Raw genomic sequence first — 22,562 nt, 5'->3', positions numbered from 1 at the left:
ACCGCGATCTGGCTCTGATGCCATGTTGCCAGAACCGGCTGATAACCTAGTATGCACTGGAAGGGATATTTGGACCATCTCTGCCCAGGAGATGAAAGCTGCCCACTCCCGCGGCCGGTCCTGGAAATTTGACCACAGAACCCTACCCACATCCTGGTTAACTCTTTCCACCTGCCCGTTACTCTCGGGTTGAAAACCTGAGGTGAGGCTGACCGAGACCCCCAGACGTTCCATGAACGCCCTCCAGACCCTGGACGTGAATTGGGGACCCGGATCAGAAACGATGTCCTCAGGCACCCCGTAGTGCCGGAAGACGTCGGTGAACAGGGCCTCCACAGTCTGTAGGGCCGTAGGGAGACCGGGCAAAGGAAGGAGACTGCAGGACTTAGAAAATCGATCCACAACGACCAGGTTCATGGGGTTTTCCTGTGAAGGAGGAAGATCCGTCAAGAAATCCCCCAACAGGTGTGACCACGGGCGTTGTGGAATGGGTAGGGGTTGTACTTTCCCTCTGGGCAGGTGTCTAGGTGCCTTGCACTGGGCGCACACCGAGCAGGAGGAAACATAAACCCTCACGTCCTTGGCCAAGGTGGACCACCAGTACTTCCCACTAAGACGGCGCACTGTCCGACCGATGCCAGGATGACAGAGCAGGGTGACGTGTGGGCCCAATAGATCAAACGGTCGCGGACAGCAGACAGAACGTACAGACGCCCAGCTGGACACTGGGTGGGAGTGGGCAATATACGTAACGCCTGCACGATGCCCGCATCCACACCACCGGTGCCACCAGGCAAGAGGCCGTGGGCCACTCCTCTGTGTCATACAGCCGGGACAGTGCGTCTGCCTTAGTGTTCTGGGAACCTGGTCTGAAGGATAGGGTGAAAACAAAACGGGTGAAAAACATGGCCCACCTTGCCTGGCGAGGGTTCAGTCTCCCTGCCGCCCGGATGTACTCCCGATTGCGGTGGTCAGTCCAGGTGTGAAAAGGGTGTCCCCCTCAAGCCAATGCCTCCACGCCTACAGAGCCAACAGCTCCTGGTCCCCCACATTATAGTTTTGCTCCGTCGAGCTGAGCCTCTTCGAAAAGGCACAGGGGCGGAGCTTTGTTGGCGTACCCAAGTGCTGAGACAGCACAGCGCCTATCCCAGCCGCGGACGCGTCCACCTCCATTGTGAATGCTAAGGAGGGATCCGGGTGAGCCAGCACGGGAGCCAAGGTAAACAGAGCCCTCAGGTGACCAAAAGCCCTGTCCGCCTCAGCTGACCACTGCAGTCGCACCGGTCCCCCCTTCAGCAGTGAGGTAATGGGAGCTGCTACCTGTCCAAAAATAATAATAAACCTCCGGTAGTAGTTGGCAAACCCTAAGAACCGATGCACCTCCTTTACCACGGCTGAAGTGCGGCCACTTTCCATCTCCACCCCTGACATGGATATGCGGCACCCTAGGAAGGAGACGGACTGTTGGAAGAACAGTCATGCGCCATCAGTCAACCAAGCACCTTGCGCACCAAGGACACGTGTAGAGGAGTATATCAGATTGTCGTCAATATACACCACTGCACCCTGCCCGTGCAGGTCCCGGAAAAGGCACGGTGATCATATTGAATATCAATAGATATAATAATTATAATAATATTATATAATTATAATATAATAATAATCAATAGACAATCAATTTTTCTTCTTCACAAAAAAGAAATATGTTTCCATAGCCGCTGTCTCCTCCTGTGGGGATACTCCAGAAGTGCTGCATCTACCAGGAGATTTATCGCACAATCCCCGTCGATGGGGTTTCATCTTACAGAAGGTGAGAGCCAAATCGAGATATTCAGAGGTCTGACCTGGTCTCCACCGTAGTCGCACCGATGGAAACACCTACACACCTCCCTGAGCACTTTCGTGTCCACTCTGTTGCCACGAAATTGTGGGGTCATGATAGGCCAACCAAGGTAGGCCCAGCACCACGGGAAACGCAGGAGAATCAATAAGGAAGATTCTCTCCTCATGATCCTCCTGCATAACCATGCATAGCGGAGTGGTGGCCTCCCTAATTAGCCCTGAACCTAATGGTCGACTATCTAGGGCGTGCACAGGGAAGGGCATATCAACAGGAACAATTGGGATCCCTAAACTATGGGCAAATGAACGGTCAATAAAGTTCCCAGCTGCGCCTGAATCTACTAGCACCTTATGCTGGGAATGCGGGGAAAACTAAGGAAATTCTATAAACACAAACATGTGAGCAGGGGGTTCTGGGTGAGTCTGGTGCATACTCACCGGGGGTGACACAACAGTGCTGCTCTTAGGGTGACCAGAGGGGGGGCCATTCCTTGCACCATCTGTGGCCGCAGAGGGCACACTGCTGGTCGGCTTCCTGAGGAACCGTCCCAGCACCGACCAGCAGTATGCAGCCACAGATGGTGCAAGGAATGGCCCCCCCTCTGGTCACCCTAAGAGCAGCACCTCCAAACTCCATGGGTGTCGGAGCGGAGGTGCTGGGGGATGGAACTGACGGACCCCGATCTGGACGTCCGCGGGAGGCCAACAGGTTATCTAGCCGGATGGACAGGTCCACCAGCTGGTCGAATGTAATGGTAGTGTCCTTGCAGGCCAGCTCCCGACGGACAGACTGCACAGATGGTGCAAGGAATGGCCCCCCCTCTGGTCACCCTAAGAGCATGAGGGCCCTGTCAATGGTCGATGAGGGCCCTGTCATTCCATCCCGCGTTGGCGGCCAGGGTTCGGAAGTCCAAAGCAAAGTCCTGTGCGCTCCTCGTCCTAGGTGAAACAAGCGTTCCCCCACCGCTCTACCCTCAGGCGGATGGTCGAAAACCACCCGGAAGCGGCGGGTGTGTACAATGAAGAAAAAAAATAGGAAAATTAAAAGTGGATCGGTGGCGGCTAGAAAACCGGTGACGTCGACCGCCGAACGTCGCCCGAACAAGGAGAGGGACCAACTTCGGCGGAAGTCGTGACAGTTTGTTTATTCCATGTGTAACTCTGTGTTGTTGTATGTGTCGATCTTCTTTACTTTATCTTGGCCAGGTTGCAGTTGTAAATGAGAACTTGTTCTCAAATAGCCTACCTGGTTAAATAAAGATTAAATAAAAAAATAAAGGAAAAATTCAATATTTTATTTAAAAAAATTCTAATTATATTTTTGATAGAATCCCTGGCAGTAAGAATCCTTCCAGAATAATTCCCTGTTATATGTCCTTGTAAAAAAAAATGGAAGTTTATCTAACTCTAAAACTATATTTTTGTAAAAAAATGCTGAAAGATTCAGGAGCTCATCTTCTCATGACCTCTCTATCGTTGCTTTATATAAACGTTATGTAATTTATTTATATAATCACATTTTATCTCTCCCTTCTCTCTCGCTATCTCAGATCACTCTCGTCCAGCCTCTCTGAGTGTCAGTCCTGACAGATCTCAGTTCTTTGAATATGAGTCTGTCTCTCTGAGCTGTTGAGGTTCAGGGGAACTCTGCTGGATGGAGAGTGGTGAGGAACACAGAGCAAGGAAAGCTTTCAGAGTGTCTTACTGACTGGGGAAAACAACAAGGGTCTTCATGCATCGTGTCACTAATACCATCAGACAGTGGAGTGTACTGGTGTGAGTCTGGGTCTGGAGAACACAGCAATGCTGTCAACATCACAGTACATGGTATGTCCACAAACACCATCTACTAACATTATAGTGTTTAGTGGTTCATCTGGTTTCAGATAGCTGATGTTATGTTTATATATGATGTTTATATATTATATACAGCTGGAGCTGTGATCCTGGAGAGACCTGTTTATATATGATGTTTATATATTATATATACAGCTGGAGCTGTGATCCTGGAGAGACCTGTTTATATATGATGATTATATATTATATACAGATGGAGCTGTGATCCTGGAGAGACCTGTTTATATATGATGTTTATATATATTATACAGCTGGAGCTGTGATCCTGAAGAGCCCTGTTTATATTATGATGATTATATATTATATACAGATGGAGCTGTGGTCCTGGAGAGACCTGTTTATATATGATGATTATATATTATATACAGATGGAGCTGTGATCCTGGAGAGACCTGTTTATATATTATATACAGCTGGAGCTGTGATCCTGGAGAGACCTGTTTATATATGATGTTTATATATGATATACAGCTGGAGCTGTGATCCTGGAGAGACCTGTTTATATATGATGTTATATATTATATACAGCTGGAGCTGTGATCCTGGAGAGACCTGTTTATATATTATATACAGCTGGAGCTGTGATCCTGGAGAGACCTGTTTATATATGATGTTTATATATTATATACAGCTGGTTGCTGTGATCCTGGAGAGACCTGTTTATATATGATGTTTATATATTATATAACAGCTGGAGCTGTGATCCTGGAGAGACCTGTTTATATATTATATACAGCTGGAGCTGTGATCCTGGAGAGACCTGTTTATATATGATGTTTTATATTATATACAGCTGGAGCTGTGATCCTGGAGAACCTGTTTATATATGATGTTTATATATAATATACAGATGGAGCTGTGATCCTGGAGAGACTGTTTATATATGATGTTTATATATTATATACAGCTGGAGCTGTGATCCTGGAGAGACCTGTTTATATATGATGTTTATATATAATATACAGATGGAGCTGTGATCCTGGAGAGACCTGTTTATATATGATGTTTATATATTATATACAGCTGGAGCTGTGATCCTGGAGAGACCTGTTTATATATGATGTTTTATATTATATACAGCTGGAGCTGTGATCCTGGAGAGACCTGTTTATATATTATATACGGCTGGAGCTGTGATCCTGGAGAGACCTGTTTATATATGATGTTTATATATTATATACAGCTGGAGCTGTGATCCTGGAGAGACCTGTTATATATGATGTTTATATATTATATACAGCTGGAGCTGTGATCCTGGAGAGACCTGTTTATATATTATATACGGCTGGAGCTGTGATCCTGGAGAGACCTGTTTATATATGATGTTTATATATTATATACAGATGGAGCTGTGATCCTGGAGAGACCTTTTATATATGATGTTTTATATATTATATACAGCTGGAGCTGTGATCCTGGAGAGACCTGTTTATATATGATGTTTATATATTATATACAGATGGAGCTGTGATCCTGGAGAGACCTGTTTATATATGATGTTTATATATTATATACAGCTGGAGCTGTGATCCTGGAGAGACCTGTTTATATATGATGTTATATATTATATACAGATGGAGCTGTGATCCTGGAGAGACCTGTTTATATATTTATATACATCAGGAGCTGTGATCCTGGAGAGACCTGTTTATATATGATGTTTTATATATTATATATAGTTGAAGCTGTGATCCTGGAGAGACCTGTTTATATATGATGTTTATATATTATATACAGCTGGAGGTGTGATCCTGGAGAGACCTGTTTATATGAATGTTTATATATTATATACACCTGGAGCTGTGATCCTGGAGTCAGAAACAATATTGTGTCAAAGGGTCTCATATTGAATCTGGTGTAGACTGGTAGAACACATCAAAGGGTCTCATATTGAATCTGGTGTAGACTGGTAGAACACATCAAAAGGGTCTCATATTGAATCTGGTGTAGACTGGTAGAACACATCAAAGGGTTTCATATTGAATCTGGTGTAGACTGGTAGACACATCAAAGGTCTCATATTGAATCTGGTGTAGACTGGTAGAACACATCAAAGGGTCTCATATTGAATCTGGTGTAGACTGGTAGAACACATCAAAGGGCTCATATTGAATCTGGTGTAGACTGGTAGAACACATCAAAGGTTTCATATTGAATCTGGTGTAGACTGGTAGAACACATCAAAGGGTTTCATATTGAATCTGGTGTAGACTGGTAGAACACATCAAAGGGTCTCATATTGAATCTGGTGTAGACTGGTAGAAACATCAAAGGGTCTCATATTGAATCTGGTGTAGACTGGTAGAACACATCAAAGGGTCTCATATTGAATCTGGTGTAGACTGGTAGAACACATCAAATTGTCTCATATTGAATCTGGTGTAGACTGGTTGAACACATCAAAGGGTCTCATTTTGAATCTGGTGTAATCAGGATAGGAACACATCAAAGGGTCTCATATTGAATCTGGTTAGACTGGTAGAACACATCAAAGGGTCTCATATTGAATCTGGTGTAGACTGGTAGAACACATCAAAGGTCTCATATTGAATCTGGTGTAGTCTGGTAGAACACATCAAAGGGTCTCATATTGAATCTGGTGTAGACTGGTAGAAAACATCAAAGTCTCATATTGAATCTGGTGTAGACTGGTAGATTCAAATCAAAGGGTCTCATATTGAATCTGGTGTAGACTGGTAGAACACATCAAAGGGTCTCATATTGAATCTGGTGTAGACTGGTAGAAAAATCAAGGTAGAATCACATTTTATCTCTCCCTTCTCTCTCGCCATCTCTCAGATCCTCTCCTCAGCCTCTCTGAGTGTCAGTCCTGACAGATCTCAGTTCTTTGAATATGAGTCTGTCTCTCTGAGCGTTGGGTTCAGGGGAACTCTACTGGATGGAGAGTGGTAGAGGAACACAGAGAGGAATCCTTTCAGAGTGTCTTACTGACTGGGGAAAACAACAAGGGTCTTCATGCATCGTGTCACTAATAATCATCAGACAGTGGAGTGTACTGGTGTGAGTCTGGGTCTGGAAACACAGCAATGCTGTCAACATCACAGTACATGGTATGTCACAAACACCATCTACTAACATTATAGTGTTTAGTGGTTCATCTGGTTTCAGATAGCTGATGTTATGTTTATATATGAATGATATAATTATATACAGATGGAGCTGTGATCCTGGAGAGACCTGTTTATATATGATGTTTATATATTATATACAGCTGGAGCTGTGATCCTGAGAGACCTGTTATATATGATGTTTATATATTATATACAGCTGGAGCTGTGATCCTGGAGTGACCTGTTTATATATTATATACAGATGGGAGCTGTGATCCTGGAGAGACGTTTATATATGATGTTTATATATTATATACAGCTGGAGCTGTGATCCTGGAGAGACCTGTTTATATATGATGTTTATTAATACAGCTGGAGCTGTGATCCTGGAGAGACCTGTTTAATATGATGTTTATATATTATATACAGCTGGAGCTGTGATCCTGGAGAGACCTGTTTATATATGATGTTTATATATTATATACAGCTGGAGCTGGATCCTGGAAGACCTTTTATTATGATGTTTTATATATTATATACAGCTGGAAGCTGTGATCCTGGAGAGACCTGTTTATATATTATTTACAGCTGGAGCTGTGATCCTGGAGAGACCTGTTTATATATGATGTTATATATTATATACAGCTGGAGCGTGATCCTGGAGAGACCTGTTTATATATTATAATACAGCTGGAGCTGTGATCCTGGAGAGTCCTGTTTATATATTATATACAGCTGGAGCTGTGATCCTGGAGAGACCTGTTTATATATGATGTTTATATTATATACAGCTGGAGCTGTGATCCTGGAGAGACCTGTTTATATATTGATGTTTATATATTATATACAGCTGGAGCTGTGATCCTGGGGAGACCTGTTTATATATTATATACAGCTGGAGCTGTGATCCTGGAGAGACCTGTTTATATATGACGTTTATATATTATATACCCTCTGGAGCTGTGATCCTGGAGAGACCTGTTTATATATTGATGTTTATATATTATATACAGTTGGAGCTGTGATCCTGGAGAGACCTGTTTATATATGATGTTTATATATTATATACAGCTGGAGCTTTGATCCTGGAGAGACCTGTTATATATTATATACAGCTGGAGCTGTGATCCTGGAGAGACCTGTTTATATATGATGTATATATTATATACAGCTGGAGCTGTGATCCTGGAGAGACCTGTTTATATATTATATACAGCTGGAGCTGTGATCCTGGAGAGACCTGTTTATATATTATATACAGATGGAGCTGTGATCCTGGAGAGCCCTGCCCTTCCTGTGACTGAGGGAGATTCTGTGACTCTGCGCTGCAGATATCAGGGAACTCCCTCTGACCTCACAGCTGATTTCTACAAAGATGGATCCCTCATCAGGACTGAGACTACAGGAGAGATGCCCATCCCTGCATATCCAAGTCAGATGAAGGACTCTACAAGTGTACCAACTCTGAAGGAGAATCACCAGAGAGCTGGATGACTGTGACAGGTGAGAAATGACAAACCTTGACATTCAGATTATTCTGGTTCTTCTTTACACTGTTAAGTGGTGTGAAACCTGCATTATAAACTGGGTGGTTCTTCTTTACACTGTTAAGTGGTGCTGAAACCTGCATTATAAACTGGTGGTTCTTCTTTACACTGTTAAGTGGTGCTGAAACCTGCATTATAAACTGGGTGGTTCTTCTTTACACTGTTAAGTGGTGCTGAAACCTGCATTATAAACTGGGTGGTCCTTCTTTACACTGTTAAGTGGTGCTAAACCTGCATTATAACTGGGTGGTTCTTCTTTACACTGTTAAGTGGTGCTGAAACCGCATTATAAACTGGGTGGTCCTTCTTTACACTGTTAAGTGGTGCTGAAACCTGCATTATAAACTGGGTGGTTCTTCTTTACACTGTTAAGTGGTGCTGAAACCTGCATTATAAACTGGGTGGTCCTTCTTTACACTGTTAAGTGGTGCTGAAACCTGCATTATAAACTGGGGTGTTCTTCTTTACACTGTTAAGTGGTGCTGAAACCTGCATTATAAACTGGGTGGTTCTTCTTTACACTGTTAAGTGGTGCTGAAACCTGCATTATAAACTGGGTGTTCTTCTTTACACTGTTAAGTGGTGCTGAAACCTGCATTATAAACTGGGTGGTCTTCTTTACACTGTTAAGTGGTGCTGAAACCTGCATTATAAACTGGGTGGTTCTTCTTTACACTGTTAAGTGGTGCTGAAACCTGCATTATAAACTGGGTGTTCTTCTTTATACTGTTAAGTGGTGCTGAAACCTGCATTATAAACTGGGTGGTTCTTCTTTACACTGTTAAGTGGTGCTGAAACCTGCATTATAAACTGGTGGTTCTTCTTACACTGTTAAGTGGTGCTGAAACCTGCATTATAAACTGGGTGGTTTTCTTTACACTGTTAAGTGGTGTGAAACCTGCATTATTAAACTGGGTGGTTCTTCTTTACACTGTTAAGTGGTGCTGAAACCTGCATTATAAACTGGGTGGTTCTTCTTTACACTGTTAAGTGGTGCTGAAACCTGCATTATAAACTGGGTGGTTCTTCTTTACACTGTTAATTGGTGCTGAAACCTGCATTATATACTGGGTGGTCCTTCCTTACACTGTTAAGTGGTGCTGAAACCTGCTTATAAACTGGGTGGTTCTTCTTTACACTGTTAAGTGGTGTTGAAACCTGGATTATAAACTGGGTGGTTCTTCTTTACACTGTTAAGTGGTGCTGAAACCTGCATTTATAAACTGGGTGGTTCTTCTTTACACTGTTAAGTGGTGCTGAAACCTGCATTATAAACTGGTGGTTTCTCTTTACACTGTAAGTGGTGCTGAAACCTGCATTATAAACTGGGTGGTTCTTCTTACACTGTTAAGTGGTGCTGAAACCTGCATTATAAACTGGGTGGTTCTTCTTTACACTGTTAATTGGTGCTGAAACCTGCATTATAAACTGGGTGGTTCTTCCTTACACTGTTAAGTGGTGCTGAAACCTGCATTATAAACTGGGTGGTTCTTCTTTACACTGTTAAGTGGTGCTGAAACCTGCATTATAACTGGGTGGTTCTTCTTTACACTGTTAAGTGGTGCTGAAACCTGCATTATAAACTGGGTGGTTCTTCTTTACACTGTTAAGTGGTGCTGAAAACCTGCATTATAAACTGGGTGGTTCTCTTTACACTGTTAAGTGGTGCTGAAACCTGCATTATAAACTGGGTGGTTCTTCTTTACACTGTTAATGTGGCTGAAAACCTGCATTATAAACTGGGTGTTCTTCTTTACACTGCTTAAAGTGGTGCTGAAACCTGCATTATAAACTGGGTGGTTCTTCTTTACACTGTTAAGTGGTGCTGAAACCTGCATTATAAACTGGGTGGTTCTTCTTTACACTGTTAAGAGGTGTTAAAACCTGCATTATAAACTGGGTGTTTACAGACCTGAATGCTGAAAGCCGTGGGTATCAACATTTATTTTTACACTGAAAGATTCAGGAGCTCATCGCTCTCATCTTTCAGATAAACAAAAGTGAAGTAAACTACAATGAACAGTGAATATTACACTCACAGAAGTGCCAAAAGAATAAAGACATTTCAAATGTCATATGTCTATATACAGTGTTGTAATGATGTGCAAATAGTTAAACATAAATATGCGTTGTATTTACAATGGTGTTTGTTCTTCCCTGATTGCATTTCAACCAATAGATATGGGAGTTTATCACATTTTTGGGGTTCTGTGTAATCTGAGGAAAATATATTTTTTCTATATATATATATATTTATTTATATATTAATTTTTTATATATATTTATATATTTCTATCTATATTTTCTATATACATTTCGCAGGAGGTTTTGAAGTGCAGTTCCCACCTCATTTTGTGGGCTGTGTCTTCTCTTGAGAGCCAGGTCCGCTGTAGGCAGCTTTTCTCAATACCAACTCACTGAGTCTGTATAGTCAAAGCTTCCCTTGATTTTGGGTCTTTCACAGTGGTCTGGTGTTCTGCCACTGTACTCTCTGTTTAGGGCAAAATAGCATTCTAGTTTGCTTTGTTTTTTTGCTAGTACTTTCCAATGTGCCTAGTAAATCTTTGAATTCTCACGATTTGGTTGGGTCTAATTGTGTTGCTGTCCTGGGGCTCTGTGGGGTCTGTTTGCGTTTGTGAACAGAGCCCCAGGACCACCTTGCTTCTTCTCCAGGTTCATCTCTCTGTAGATCTTGACTCTCCTTTGTTCAAAGGTGCCGGATCAGCTGACAGATAGAGAGAGAGATTATCTCTCTCCTGGGGGAGTTGGCCTGGTTTCATGACTTAACAACCGGGTTGTAAATACCTTGCAGAAACTCTCCCTTTTGGCTCTGCAGTATTGGGAAATAAATATTTTGTGTTACAGAAGAGTTACTCCCTATACCACAACCCCCACCTGTGGATGTCGGGCCCTCATACCACCCTCATGGAGTCTGTTTCTGACCGTTTGAGCAGACACATGCACATTTGTGGCCTGCTGTAGGTAATTTTGCAGGGCTCTGGCAGTGCTCCTCCTGCTCAAAGGCGGAGGTAGCGGTCCTGCTGCTGGGTTGTTGCCCTCCTACGGCCTCCTCCACGTCTCCTGATGTACTGGCCTGTCTCCTGGTAGTGCCTCCATGCTCTGGACAAATGTTTGTTTCTCAAATGCCACACGGTAAAACCATTGCTAGATAGGTGGGGATCACCAACATCAATAAGGAGGAGTGTCTGTAAATAAATAAAATAAAGTAGTACAACTTTTGATCAAATTAACCAGCTATTGGCATGGGAAACCATCAAATTAACCAGCTCAGCATGACAAGGAACAGACAAGTGTCCCAGCAGAGTATCCAAACTACCCAGAGACTGAATTCTTTAACCGTCCTTCTAGGAGACCATCTGGACTAAGCAACGCCCCGAACTCATCAAAATAACAGGTTGTGTCCCCTGCAGGCAAGACTGAGGCAATAGAGGATGGGATGGAAGGCTTCAACAACTTCACATGACAGAGCTGTATAGCCTTTTTCCTTTGAGGAGTTGCAACCACGTAGTTCAACTCCGAAACCCGATGTACCACTGTATATGGCCCACCAACAATAGGTAACAGAGCAAGGACTTGGTCACCAGGACTGAAGTGGCAGCGCTCAGCTCGGTTAAACAGTCGCTTCATCTTTACACTGAGAAGATGTTAACTTTTCCTCCCCAGCTGCATACTGAAGGCATTTACATAAGATAACAGATTCTTAGGGAGCTCTGTAGAAAAAATGACTTGCGTACGAAAACTAGGTCGTCAGGGCTAAATCCTGTAAAACCTCTCTAGCTGCAAGCATCAACCCCTGCTCCCAGTCTTGGTCGAACTCAGTGCAGTAAGCATGCAACAACGACTTCAAGGTCTGATGGAACCGCTTCAGGACTCCCTGACTGTCCATTTCCTCACCAACAACTGATCCTGTACTAATCAAAACAAATCTATTTATTTAGCCCTTCTTACATCAGCTGATCTCTCAAAGTGCTGTACAGAAACCCAGCCTAAAACAGCAAGCATTGCAGGTGTAGAAGCACGGTGGCAAGGAAAAACTCCCTAAAAAAACTACACCTGGAACATCAGCCAGGAGGACCTGCTCAAAACAATCCTTTCAGAGTAGGATTCGCTGTTCTGCTATCAGGTCACTTCAGGTAACAGAAGGTCAGGCACAGAAGTTACAGAATAGTCCACCACCTCGCTGGTCCCTACACCAGACTCAGGAATCAGCACCACTCATTGCATAAGCAGGAAACACTTTGGGGAAATACTGAGCACTTTCATTCGGCACCTCTGAGATGGGCCAAAGGCATGGAACCACGGGAGGGGGTGATAAATCAATCCAGACACGCCCACCAGCAAGGTCATTTCTTAGAATCACCTCCACTCCTTCGACAATGAGGGACGCACTCCTATGATGAACTCACCTTGTACCAGATCTGTGGACAAGCTTGTGTAAAGGGACAGACACAGCAAAACTATCCCTCAGATCAAGACACAGTGTATCTGTCTCTGGAGAAAAAGGGAGCACTGACTGCAGAATGAAAGACTAAAGCATCAGTGTCTCACAGGACTGTAACTGGGACCCTCTCTTGTTTACTAGGGATACGTGACCCTCCGTAATGAACGGTGAATAGATGGATGCACTGTCAACCATCCCCAATGGTTCTTTTAACTGGTCCTGAAGTGGAACAATTTAATCCCTAAACTTAGAAGCAGGTGCCGCTAATGCCATAGGCTTTACGGGCGCATTAACCCCAGAAGGCCTAGCTTTAACTCTAAGGACAGGGCATTCATTTTTCCAATAACATTTACCATGGCAGTAATTGCAGATTTTGCCATGATCTAATTTCACATGGGAACCACAGTCAAGATCAGACCCAATAGAAAATTATTTAGTCCAAATACTCTCCCTGCGACCTGCGACCGTCACTGTGAAGTCAGTGACCTTTTTATGCGTCAGCACATATTAATCAGCGAACACGGCAGCCTCTGAGGCGGTCTGCACCTTACACTCATTTATGTATGTAGCAAGGTGGTCAGAGAATCTTTGAACTGCTCCAGCAAAACTAAACTGCACAACTGCTCGTAGGTTGTAACATCCAATGAAGTGCACCATCGGTTTAACTGGGTGTGCAAATCCCGTGCACTCAACATAAGTCTGTCCAGCTTTTTTTTCATCAGGTTCTAAACTGCTGGCGTTACGCTTCAGGAACTAACTCATAGGCAACATAGCAGCTTTAACTTTGTCATAGATTTGGCTGTCAGCAACATTAAGAGCCTCTTGTGCTTTCCCAGTTAGCACACATTGCAACAACATATTGTCGGTGTCAGGCCAATTCCTGGAATCTGCTACCCTATCAAACAGTGAAAAAATAACTCTGGTTCCTTTTCACTGAATTTCAGCAAGAGGTTCAAGTTTTACGTCGAAGTAAGGCTGAGCACGACCTCTGGAAAAATCATCATTAAGGCCATCTCTGAAATGGCGTCAGTTTCGCCATTTCTTGTTTAAGCCTTTCAACATACAACTCCTCTTCCAAGGCTTGTTGCTGTTTCAGCCTTATGTCGTAGCAACAGTTCCCTGTTCAAAAGATAAGACTGGATTAGGGGTGTTTGTAGTGGACCGAAATGTAGCCGGATTCGATCAAGTTGGCATTTGGTATGGACTTAACCGTCTCTTTCAGACGTTTATCATCAATCTCAATGTTATGTCGCAATTCACAACAATTGGTAGTTAGTATACCCAGAAGCTCCTCCCTAGGGACTTTGAAGAATTCCACAATGTTAGTCAGTCAACCAACTATGGATGAACAACAACAAATTAATTATTTGGGTAAATGACCTCATCAGCTGGTTGCTCTCAGCCCAAACCAGACTAAAACAGAAGCACACAGGAACAAAACTAATGGATCTTCCCCAGACTTATTACTAGTTCAACCCTAGACTTCATGCAGTTACTGGCAGTGAGTATTTATGCACATTAGCTGTCAAAGAAAAAGCTCCCAGCAAGCTGGTTACCTCTCCGGGCCAGAGCTGTGCTCTCGAGACAACTGCTCCAGCCACGGTCACCACACAAAAAAGAAAGAGCTAACACTTCCCAATGTGTATTAAAATGGACTTTGCTAAACCTACCAGGGGAGAAGACGAGTCCAGGTTGCCAATCCGCTCTATCCTAAAATTCTCACTGCTAACACCGCACAAACACTAACCTGATGTCCCATCAATGAGCAAAGCAGGATCTTCAACCAGAGATAAACCACTGCAGCACAAACCAACACTACTTCCACACCAACCAAAGAATGTAGCAACAGGCAGTAGCAAAATGTCACAAATACTTTGTACGTGTACCTCAGTATTTAACTCCCAATCAAAGTACAAAAAAACCCATAGACAGAAGGGTTAGCCAAACAAACAGTCACAAATCCCTTTAGTTTGAAATTACCACAGTAACCAGTTAACAGATTCTACCAAATAATTGCAATTCCAGGGAGATCCCAGATTAGCCCTCACTTGTTACAACCGGTCACGATCGTCGTAGTGAGGAGACCAAAGCGCAGCGTGATGTGAATACATCTTATTTAATGACAACAAAAGAACAAACTATTACAAACTATACAAAATAACAAACGACCGTGACGCTAATAATAACGAATGCAGACATGCAACAACATAGACAATCACCCACAAACCAAACTGGAAAATGGCAACCTAAATAGGATCCCCAATCAGAGACAACGATAAACAGCTGCCTCTGATTGGGAACCAATCCAGGCCACCATAGACCTACGTATGCCTAGACTACACACACAACCTAGATATACAAAACCCTAGACCAGACAAAAACACACATACCACCTTCGTCACACCCTGACCTAACCAAATAATAAAGAAAACAAAGATAAGATAGGTCAGGGCGTGACACAACCTGGCTCAAGATTGTCACAAACAATGAGTAGAGGAATATCAAAATGAATTTTTTCCATAAATAAAGTAAACACTCACAACAATAACCAGATGAGGCATGAAGGTCAGTAAATTAGGTGTCAACTACCAAAACAATCAAAGGTTTACATAGAGAGGAATCTCTTGCTGAATTGGGAAACAGTGGCTTTATGCCACAGCTGCGCTTTCACAGATGTGCCCCATCAACACTGACGACCCTCCCAGCTCCGCCCACCTCTCCTACTCCGCCCACCAATCTCCTGCTGGAAGTAAGCACAGCAAAACCCAATAGACAGAGCAGGGAGGGGCTGTCACACTGTATATGTCAGATTCACATCTAAATGTTATAAAGCTAATATGATTAAATACGAAACTATTAGTGAAAAGATAGCAATGTGATTTTAGCCTTCTAAATAAGAATTGTTTTTTCTTGCAAAACTTGTGTCAGTCAAAATCAAATAATTTGTGTATCGCTGATTCAATCATTTAGATTTACGGAGTCAACGACGTTCGGAATGAGACTGATATGAGGAAATTATTGATTGATGACTGGTATGGTATCGATATATATTCCGGAGTTAATTTGGGAAACGGTAAGTCGTTGAATAAACCTTACCCGTGGTGCCCCAAATTAATAATTAGTTAATTATTACATGACTAATTTACTCAAGTAGTAATTAAACGTAGTAGGTAATTATTTGATGAAAAGCAGTCATCACATTAATGATAGTCACATCACAACACTTTGTTATGGAAGGTTTGGGAATCACTTCCTTTTGTAGAATTTATTGTCTCTTTTCTGTATTTTGATAATTAGCGGGTATCTGCCAAATTCTACTCTGCATGCATTATTTGGTGTTTTATGTTGTACATGGAGGACATTTTTGCAGAATTCTGCATGCAGAGTCTTAATGTGGTGTTTGTCCCATTTTGTGAATTCTTGGTGAGTGGATATAAATATATCCATAAAGGGCAGTGGGTTGTATAACTGATTCAAGTATTTTTAGCCAGATCCTAATTTGTATGTCAAATGTTATGTTCCTTTTGATGGCATAGAAGGCCCTTCTTGCCTTGTCTCTAAGATTTTTCACAGCTTTGTGGAAGTTACCTGTGGCGCTGATGTTTAGGCTGAGGTAAGTGTCGTTTTTGTGTACTCTAGAGCAACGGTGTCTAGATGGAATTTGTATTTGTGGTCCTGGTAACTGGAATTTTTTGGGAATACCATTATGTTTGTCTTACTGAGATTTACTGTCAGAGCCCAGGTCTGACAGAATCTGTGCAGAAGATCTATAGTAGGTGCTGCCCTCCTTGGTTGGTGACAGAAGCACCAGCAAAACAGGAGATATTTGACTTTAGATTCTAGTAGGGTGAGGCTGGGTGCTGAACACTTTTCTAGTGCCAATTCATTGATGTTTTGAAGAGGGTGGGGTTCAAGCTGCATCCCTGTCTCACCCAACGGCTCTGTGGAAAGAAATGTGTTTTTTGCCAATTTTAACACTTGTTTGTTTTACATGGATTTTATAATGTTGTGTGTTTTTCACCTAACACCACTTTGTATCAATTTGTATAGCAGACCCTTATTCCAAACTGAGTCAAAAGTTTTTTTTGAAGTCAACAAAAGCATGACTTTGCCTTTATTTTGGTTTGTTTATTAGTCATTTAGGGTGTGCAGGGTGGATACGTGGTCTGGTGTACAATAATTTGAAATTAGGGAGGGAATGCTGTCACCTCTAGGTAGGTGTTTGCCCCCATGTGTGCTGAGGGTTTCAGGTTCTTGTCCGGTTCTGGCATTTAGGTCACCACAGACTAGTACATGTCCCTGGGGCTGGAAATGATTGATTTCCCCCTCTAGGATGGAGAAGCGGTCTACATTAAAGTATGGGGATTCTATTGGGGGGATATATGTACCACACAGGAGGACATTTGTCTCTGAGTCAATTTCCTTATTAATTTCTAGCCAGATGTAAAATTTCACACCTGGTAGTTTGGTGGATGGGACCAGCTCTCTGTAACCTAGGGGCAAAACCAGTGGATCCATCTCCTCTATACAATCCATCTCCTCTATACCTTGGCCTATAAAGGGATTGGCCAAGGTTTGTTTTGGGTGGTCTTAGCTGTTTGGGGTGTGGCTGGTGAGGCTGTGATCTGGGTGTAGGGCCTCTTGGCATGGGTTCTCTCAGTGCAGGTCCTTCGGGAGGGGGTCTTGCAGGTCTCGTTGGTCTGGGCAGGGTGTCTTTTGCTCCTGTGTGAGGTGCTAGGGCTACGGGTAGACATTAGGTTTTGACGCACAGTCCCTGGAAATGCTTGCATTCACCTGCTGTACAGTGGCAGTGGGAAAAGGAGGGTCTTAGTTAGCTGTGCTAAGCTAGCTGTGTGTACAGTGGCAGTGGGAAAAGGAGGGTCTTAGTTAGCTGTGCTAAGCTAGCTGTGTGTACAGTGGCAGTGGGAAAGTATTTTCATGGTAGCAGGTCGGAGATAACAACTTGTGTGTTGAGGAAAGTGGAAGAAGCTTTTAAAAATCACTCCCCTTGTGTTCTGTGGACACCCTTTCCTGCTGGGCCCTCAGGTTGTTTGTACCCGTATAAAATTATGATGTGGCTGGGGGACCCTAGTCTGTCCTCTGACAACAGTTCCAGGGGCCTAGTGTTTGGGCACCAGAGTTTAGCCACCTTGTGTTTGGGAAAAAGTTTATTCCCTTGAATGTATTTTCCATTTGAGTCAATGAGGAGCACATACTCTGGCTTTTGTGTTTACTCAGTGGATGTGTGGGGGTTATTATCGGGATGTGTGGGGGTTGTTATCAGGATGTGTGGGGGTTGTTATCGGGATGTGTGGGGGTTGTTATCGGGGGAGCTGACAGGGGGAGACGGTGGGGTCTATTTTGTTGGTGGGTCATGTGTTTGTGTGGTGTTGTGGTCCGGGTCTGAGGTGTTCTTCTCTGGAGGAGTGTTCTGCTCTGTCAGCTTTCTCACCTCTTCCTTCAGTGCTGTTAGTTGGGCTGTGTTCCTCTGTTAGCTGGGCTGTGTGTTCCTCTGTTAGCTGGGCTGTGTGTTCCTCTGAAAGCTGGGCTGTGTGTTCCTCTGTTAGCTGGGCTGTGTTTTCCACTGTTAGCTGGGCCGTGTGTTCTTCTCCTCCTTCACTGATGTTAGCTGTTCCATGTGTTTCTCTCTCTCCTCAAGTTCTCTCACCTCTAGAGACTAGAGCAGCTAGCTCTCAGACAGCCGTCCATCTCCATCTTCTGCCCTCCGGGTCTTGTTGGGGGATGGTGTTGTTGTGCTGGTCTGTTTTGTGGGTCTGCTGTTTGGATTGTGTGGACTAGCTCTCTGAGCTCCACCATGTCTCTCTCCTGCTCTGTGAATTTATCCCTCTCAATGATGGAGGAGCTGTTGTGGGACCTGGGTATGTTCAGTGCTGGGTAGGGTGATCCGACTCAGGATGGGGAGTCATCACAGAGAGAGAGCTTTTTTTGCTGTGTATACACTTTGATCCCATAAAAGTCCTGGAACTGCTTGAGGATGCACTGCACCATTACTTTTCTACTTATTCCGTGCAGTGTTATTTTTAATACCCAAGGGGTACTGTACTGTGATGACATCTGCACAGGGATAAACCATGGGGGCTTCAAAGGCCTCTGCATTTGGGAGGCTTTGAAACTCTCCATTGTTAAGCTCAAGAGTTTTCTCACTTCACACTTCAGTGCTAATTGAAGTTGCAGGCAGGTCTGCTTTGTCCTAGCAGCTTGATAGCATAGTATACTTATTTACTACGCTTTATATAACAAAATTACCTAGAGATTATTGTATTTTACTTTTATCCTTCAGAAGTATCTTCAGACTGAACATTACTCACTCAGTTTTGTGTTGGATGGTATTTACAGGTTCCGCTGTGTTTCTTATGCAAGTTTTGGTTTGTTAGAAGGTTTTTCTTGATAGTCCTTAGTAATAATCCATTCTGATAATTTTGTCCAAAATCAACGTTTTATGGAATTTGATTTGGTTTTGATGTGGAAGGTATTATTATATATATAATTCCTTGTGCAGAAAATCTGTTTATCTGCATTTATCCAACTATAATTCTAATTTTGCAGATGAACTCAATCTCTCTCTCTCTCTCTCCCGCTCCTCTCTTTATCAGATCTCTCTCTTCCAGCCTCTCTGATTGTCAGTCCTGACAGATATCAGTTCTTTGAATATGAGTCTGTCTCTCTGAGCTGTGAGGTTCAGGGGAACTCTGCTGGATGGAGAGTGGTGAGGAACACAGAGAGAGGAAACCTTTCAGAGTGTAATACTGACTGGGGAAAACAACAAGGGTCTTCATGCATCGTGTCACTAATACRATCAGACAGTGGAGTGTACTGGTGTGAGTCTGGGTCTGGAGAACACAGCAATGCTGTCAACATCACAGTACATGGTATGTCCACAAACACTATCAACAAACTCAGCAAAAATAGAAACGTCCTCTCACTGTCAACTGCATTTATTTTCAGCAAACTTAACGTGTAAATATTTGTATGAACATAACAAGATTCAACAACTGAGACATAAACTGAACAAGTTCCACCGACATGTGACTAACAGAAATGGAATAATGTCTCCCTGAACAAAGGGGTCAAAATCAAAAGTAACAGTCAGTATCTGATGTGGCCACCAGCTGCATTAAGTACTGCAGTGCATCTCCTCCTCATGGACTGCACCACATTTGCCAGTTCTTTCTGTGAGATGTTACCCCATTCTTCCACCAAGGCACCTGCAAGTTCCCAGACATTTCTGGGGGGAATGGCCCTAGCCCTCACCCTCCGATCCAACAGCTCCCAGACGTGCTCAATGGGATTGAGAGCCGGGATCTTTGCTGGCCATGGCAGAACACTGACATTCCTGTCTTGCAGGAAATCATGCACAGAACGAGCAGTATTGCTGGTGGCTGTGTCATGCTGGAGGGTCATGTCAGGATGAGCCTGCAGGAAGGGTACCACATGAGGGAGGAGGATGTTCTCCCTGTAACGCACAGCGTTGAGATTGCCTGCAATGACAACAAGCTCAGTCCGATGATGCTGTGACACACCGCCCCAGACCATGACGGACCCTCCACCTCCAAATGGATCCCACTCCAGAGTACAGGCCTCGTTGTAACGCTCATTCCTTCAAAGATAAACGCGAATCCGACCATCACCCCTGGTGAGACAAACCCGCGACTTGTCAGTGAAGAGCACTTTTTTTCCTGTCTGGTCCAGCGGTGGTGGGTTTGTGCCCATAGGCGACGTTGGTGGCGGTGATGTCTGGTGAGGACCTACCTTACAAGAGGCCTACAAGCCCTCAGTCCAGCCTCTCTCAGCCTATTGCGGACAGTCTGAGCACTGATGGAGGGATTGTGCATTCCTGGTGTAACTTGGGCAGTTGTTGCCATCCTGTACCGATATGTTGTCCACATAACACACCCCCTCATATTGCTTCAATATGTACTGAAGTGGTAGTAACATTTCTGTAACTAAACATGCAAATATACTGAACGTTTTACATGTATGAACAGAATTCAAAATGTGTGTGTGTGTATGTTTGTGTGTTTGTGTGTGTGTGTGTGTGTGTGTGTGTGTGTGTGTGTGTGGTGTTGTGTGTGTGTGTGTGTGTGTGTGTGTGTGTGTGTGTGTATATTTTCTTTGTCATTTCATGTCTCTCTCAGGTGTCATTCTTCTTCCAGATGCAGTTCCAACTCCATTCCATCTCCAGCAGTCAGTGTTGTCATGTCTCTACCCAGGCTGCTGTGTAGTCTACTGGTGGGGTCTTCCCTACCTGCTGGTGACATCATACTGCTGGTGAAATGCTGCAGGAGCAGGACTCAATGTGAGAACCTGAGTTTATACAGGATCACTCATCCAACAGAATACCTGTTGTAAATCAGAAATAATATCACAACGACTGACAATCTGTGGGTGTGAATGTATCTCTCATTGAACTCTGTTTGTAAATGTTGATAACTGTATCTCTGATTGAACCATGTTTAAAGTGTAGATAACTGTATCTCTTGATTGAACATGTTGTGTAAGTGTTGATAATGTATCTCTGATTGAACCATGTTTAAAGTGTTAAGATAGACTGTAATCTTCTGATTGAACATGTTGTAAAGTGTTGATAACTGTAGTTCTGATTGAATGTTGTTAGAAGTGTTGATAACTGTAGTTGCTGATTGAACATGTTGTAAGTGTTGATACTGTATCTCTGATTGAACCATGTTTAAGTGTTGATAACTGGTATTCTACTTGACACCATGTTGTGAAAGTGTTGATACTGTATCTCTGATTGAACCATGTTGTAAAGTGTTGAAACTGTATCTCTGATTGAACATGTTTTAAAGTGTTGATAACTGTTGCTCTGATTGAACCATGTTGTAAAGTGTTGATAACTGTATCTCTGATTGAACGCATGTTGTAAAAGTGTTTGATAACGTATCTCTGATTGAAGCATGTTGTAAAGTGTTGATAACTGTATCTCTGATTGAACCATGTTGTAAAGTGTTGATAAATGTAACTGCTGATTGAACCATGTTGTAAAGTGTTTTGAATAACTGTATCTTTGATTGAACCATGTTGTAAAGTGTTGATAACTGTATTCTGATTGACCATGTTGTAAAGTGTTGATAACTGTATTCTGATTGAACCTGTTGTAAAGTGTTGATAACTGTATCTCTGATTGAACCATGTTGTAAAGTGTTGATAACTGTATTCTGATTAGAACGATGTTGTAAAGTGTTGATACTGTACTCTGATTGATCAGTTGTAAAGTGTTGATAACTGTAGCTCTGATTGAACATGTTGTAAAGTGGTTGATAACTTGTATCTCTGATTGACCAGTGTTTTAACGTGTTGATAATGTCTGTTTAGGTGAAACCAGAGTACCAGGAAGACACACCAAGACAATTAGGTGAGTTTCTACCTTACATAACCAGCTGCAGGGTCACAATATGGTATTCTGACACAGTGGTCTACTATTTTATTACCTCGTTAGTAGAAGTAGATAGTAGGACGGATTAGAGTCAACTAACAAAATATGGTGTTCTGAACACAGTGTGTACTATATTATATTACTCCTAGTAGAAGTAGATAGTAGGATGGATTAGAGTCACTACACAATATGGTATTCTGATCACAGCGTGTACTATATTATATTACCTCTTTAGTAGAAGTAGATAGTAGGATGGATTAGAGTCAACTACCACAATATGGTATTCTGAACACAGTGTGTACTATATTATGTTACCTCTTAGTAGAAGTAGAAAATAGGATGGATTAGAGTCCACTACCAATATATGT

General features: G+C 43.0%; 2 long non-coding RNA genes and 1 pseudogene across 2 annotated transcripts; 1 reads left to right on the top strand and 2 right to left on the bottom strand.

Moving 5' to 3' along the window:
- The first annotated feature begins 2,432 nt into the window (after positions 1–2,432).
- On the top strand, positions 2,433–21,089 carry LOC112074704 (high affinity immunoglobulin gamma Fc receptor I-like; annotated as a pseudogene).
- LOC139025492 (uncharacterized) lies at positions 4,064–4,634 on the bottom strand. The gene is made up of 4 exons (XR_011477081.1): positions 4,516–4,634; positions 4,415–4,459; positions 4,252–4,296; positions 4,064–4,136 (listed from the first exon to the last, which is right to left on the bottom strand). It is a non-coding gene; the product is annotated as an uncharacterized lncRNA (long non-coding RNA).
- Positions 7,627–8,018, bottom strand: LOC139025493 (uncharacterized). The gene is made up of 3 exons (XR_011477082.1): positions 7,966–8,018; positions 7,808–7,865; positions 7,627–7,689 (listed from the first exon to the last, which is right to left on the bottom strand). It is a non-coding gene; the product is annotated as an uncharacterized lncRNA (long non-coding RNA).
- Positions 21,090–22,562: the final 1,473 nt, after the last annotated feature.

The sequence above is a fragment of the Salvelinus sp. IW2-2015 genome, unplaced genomic scaffold, assembly GCF_002910315.2.
Source record: "Salvelinus sp. IW2-2015 unplaced genomic scaffold, ASM291031v2 Un_scaffold2770, whole genome shotgun sequence".
NCBI classification, from domain to species: Eukaryota; Metazoa; Chordata; class Actinopteri; order Salmoniformes; family Salmonidae; genus Salvelinus; species Salvelinus sp. IW2-2015.
Note: the sequence above shows the minus strand (reverse complement) of the source record. Positions and strands in the feature narration are given on the sequence as shown.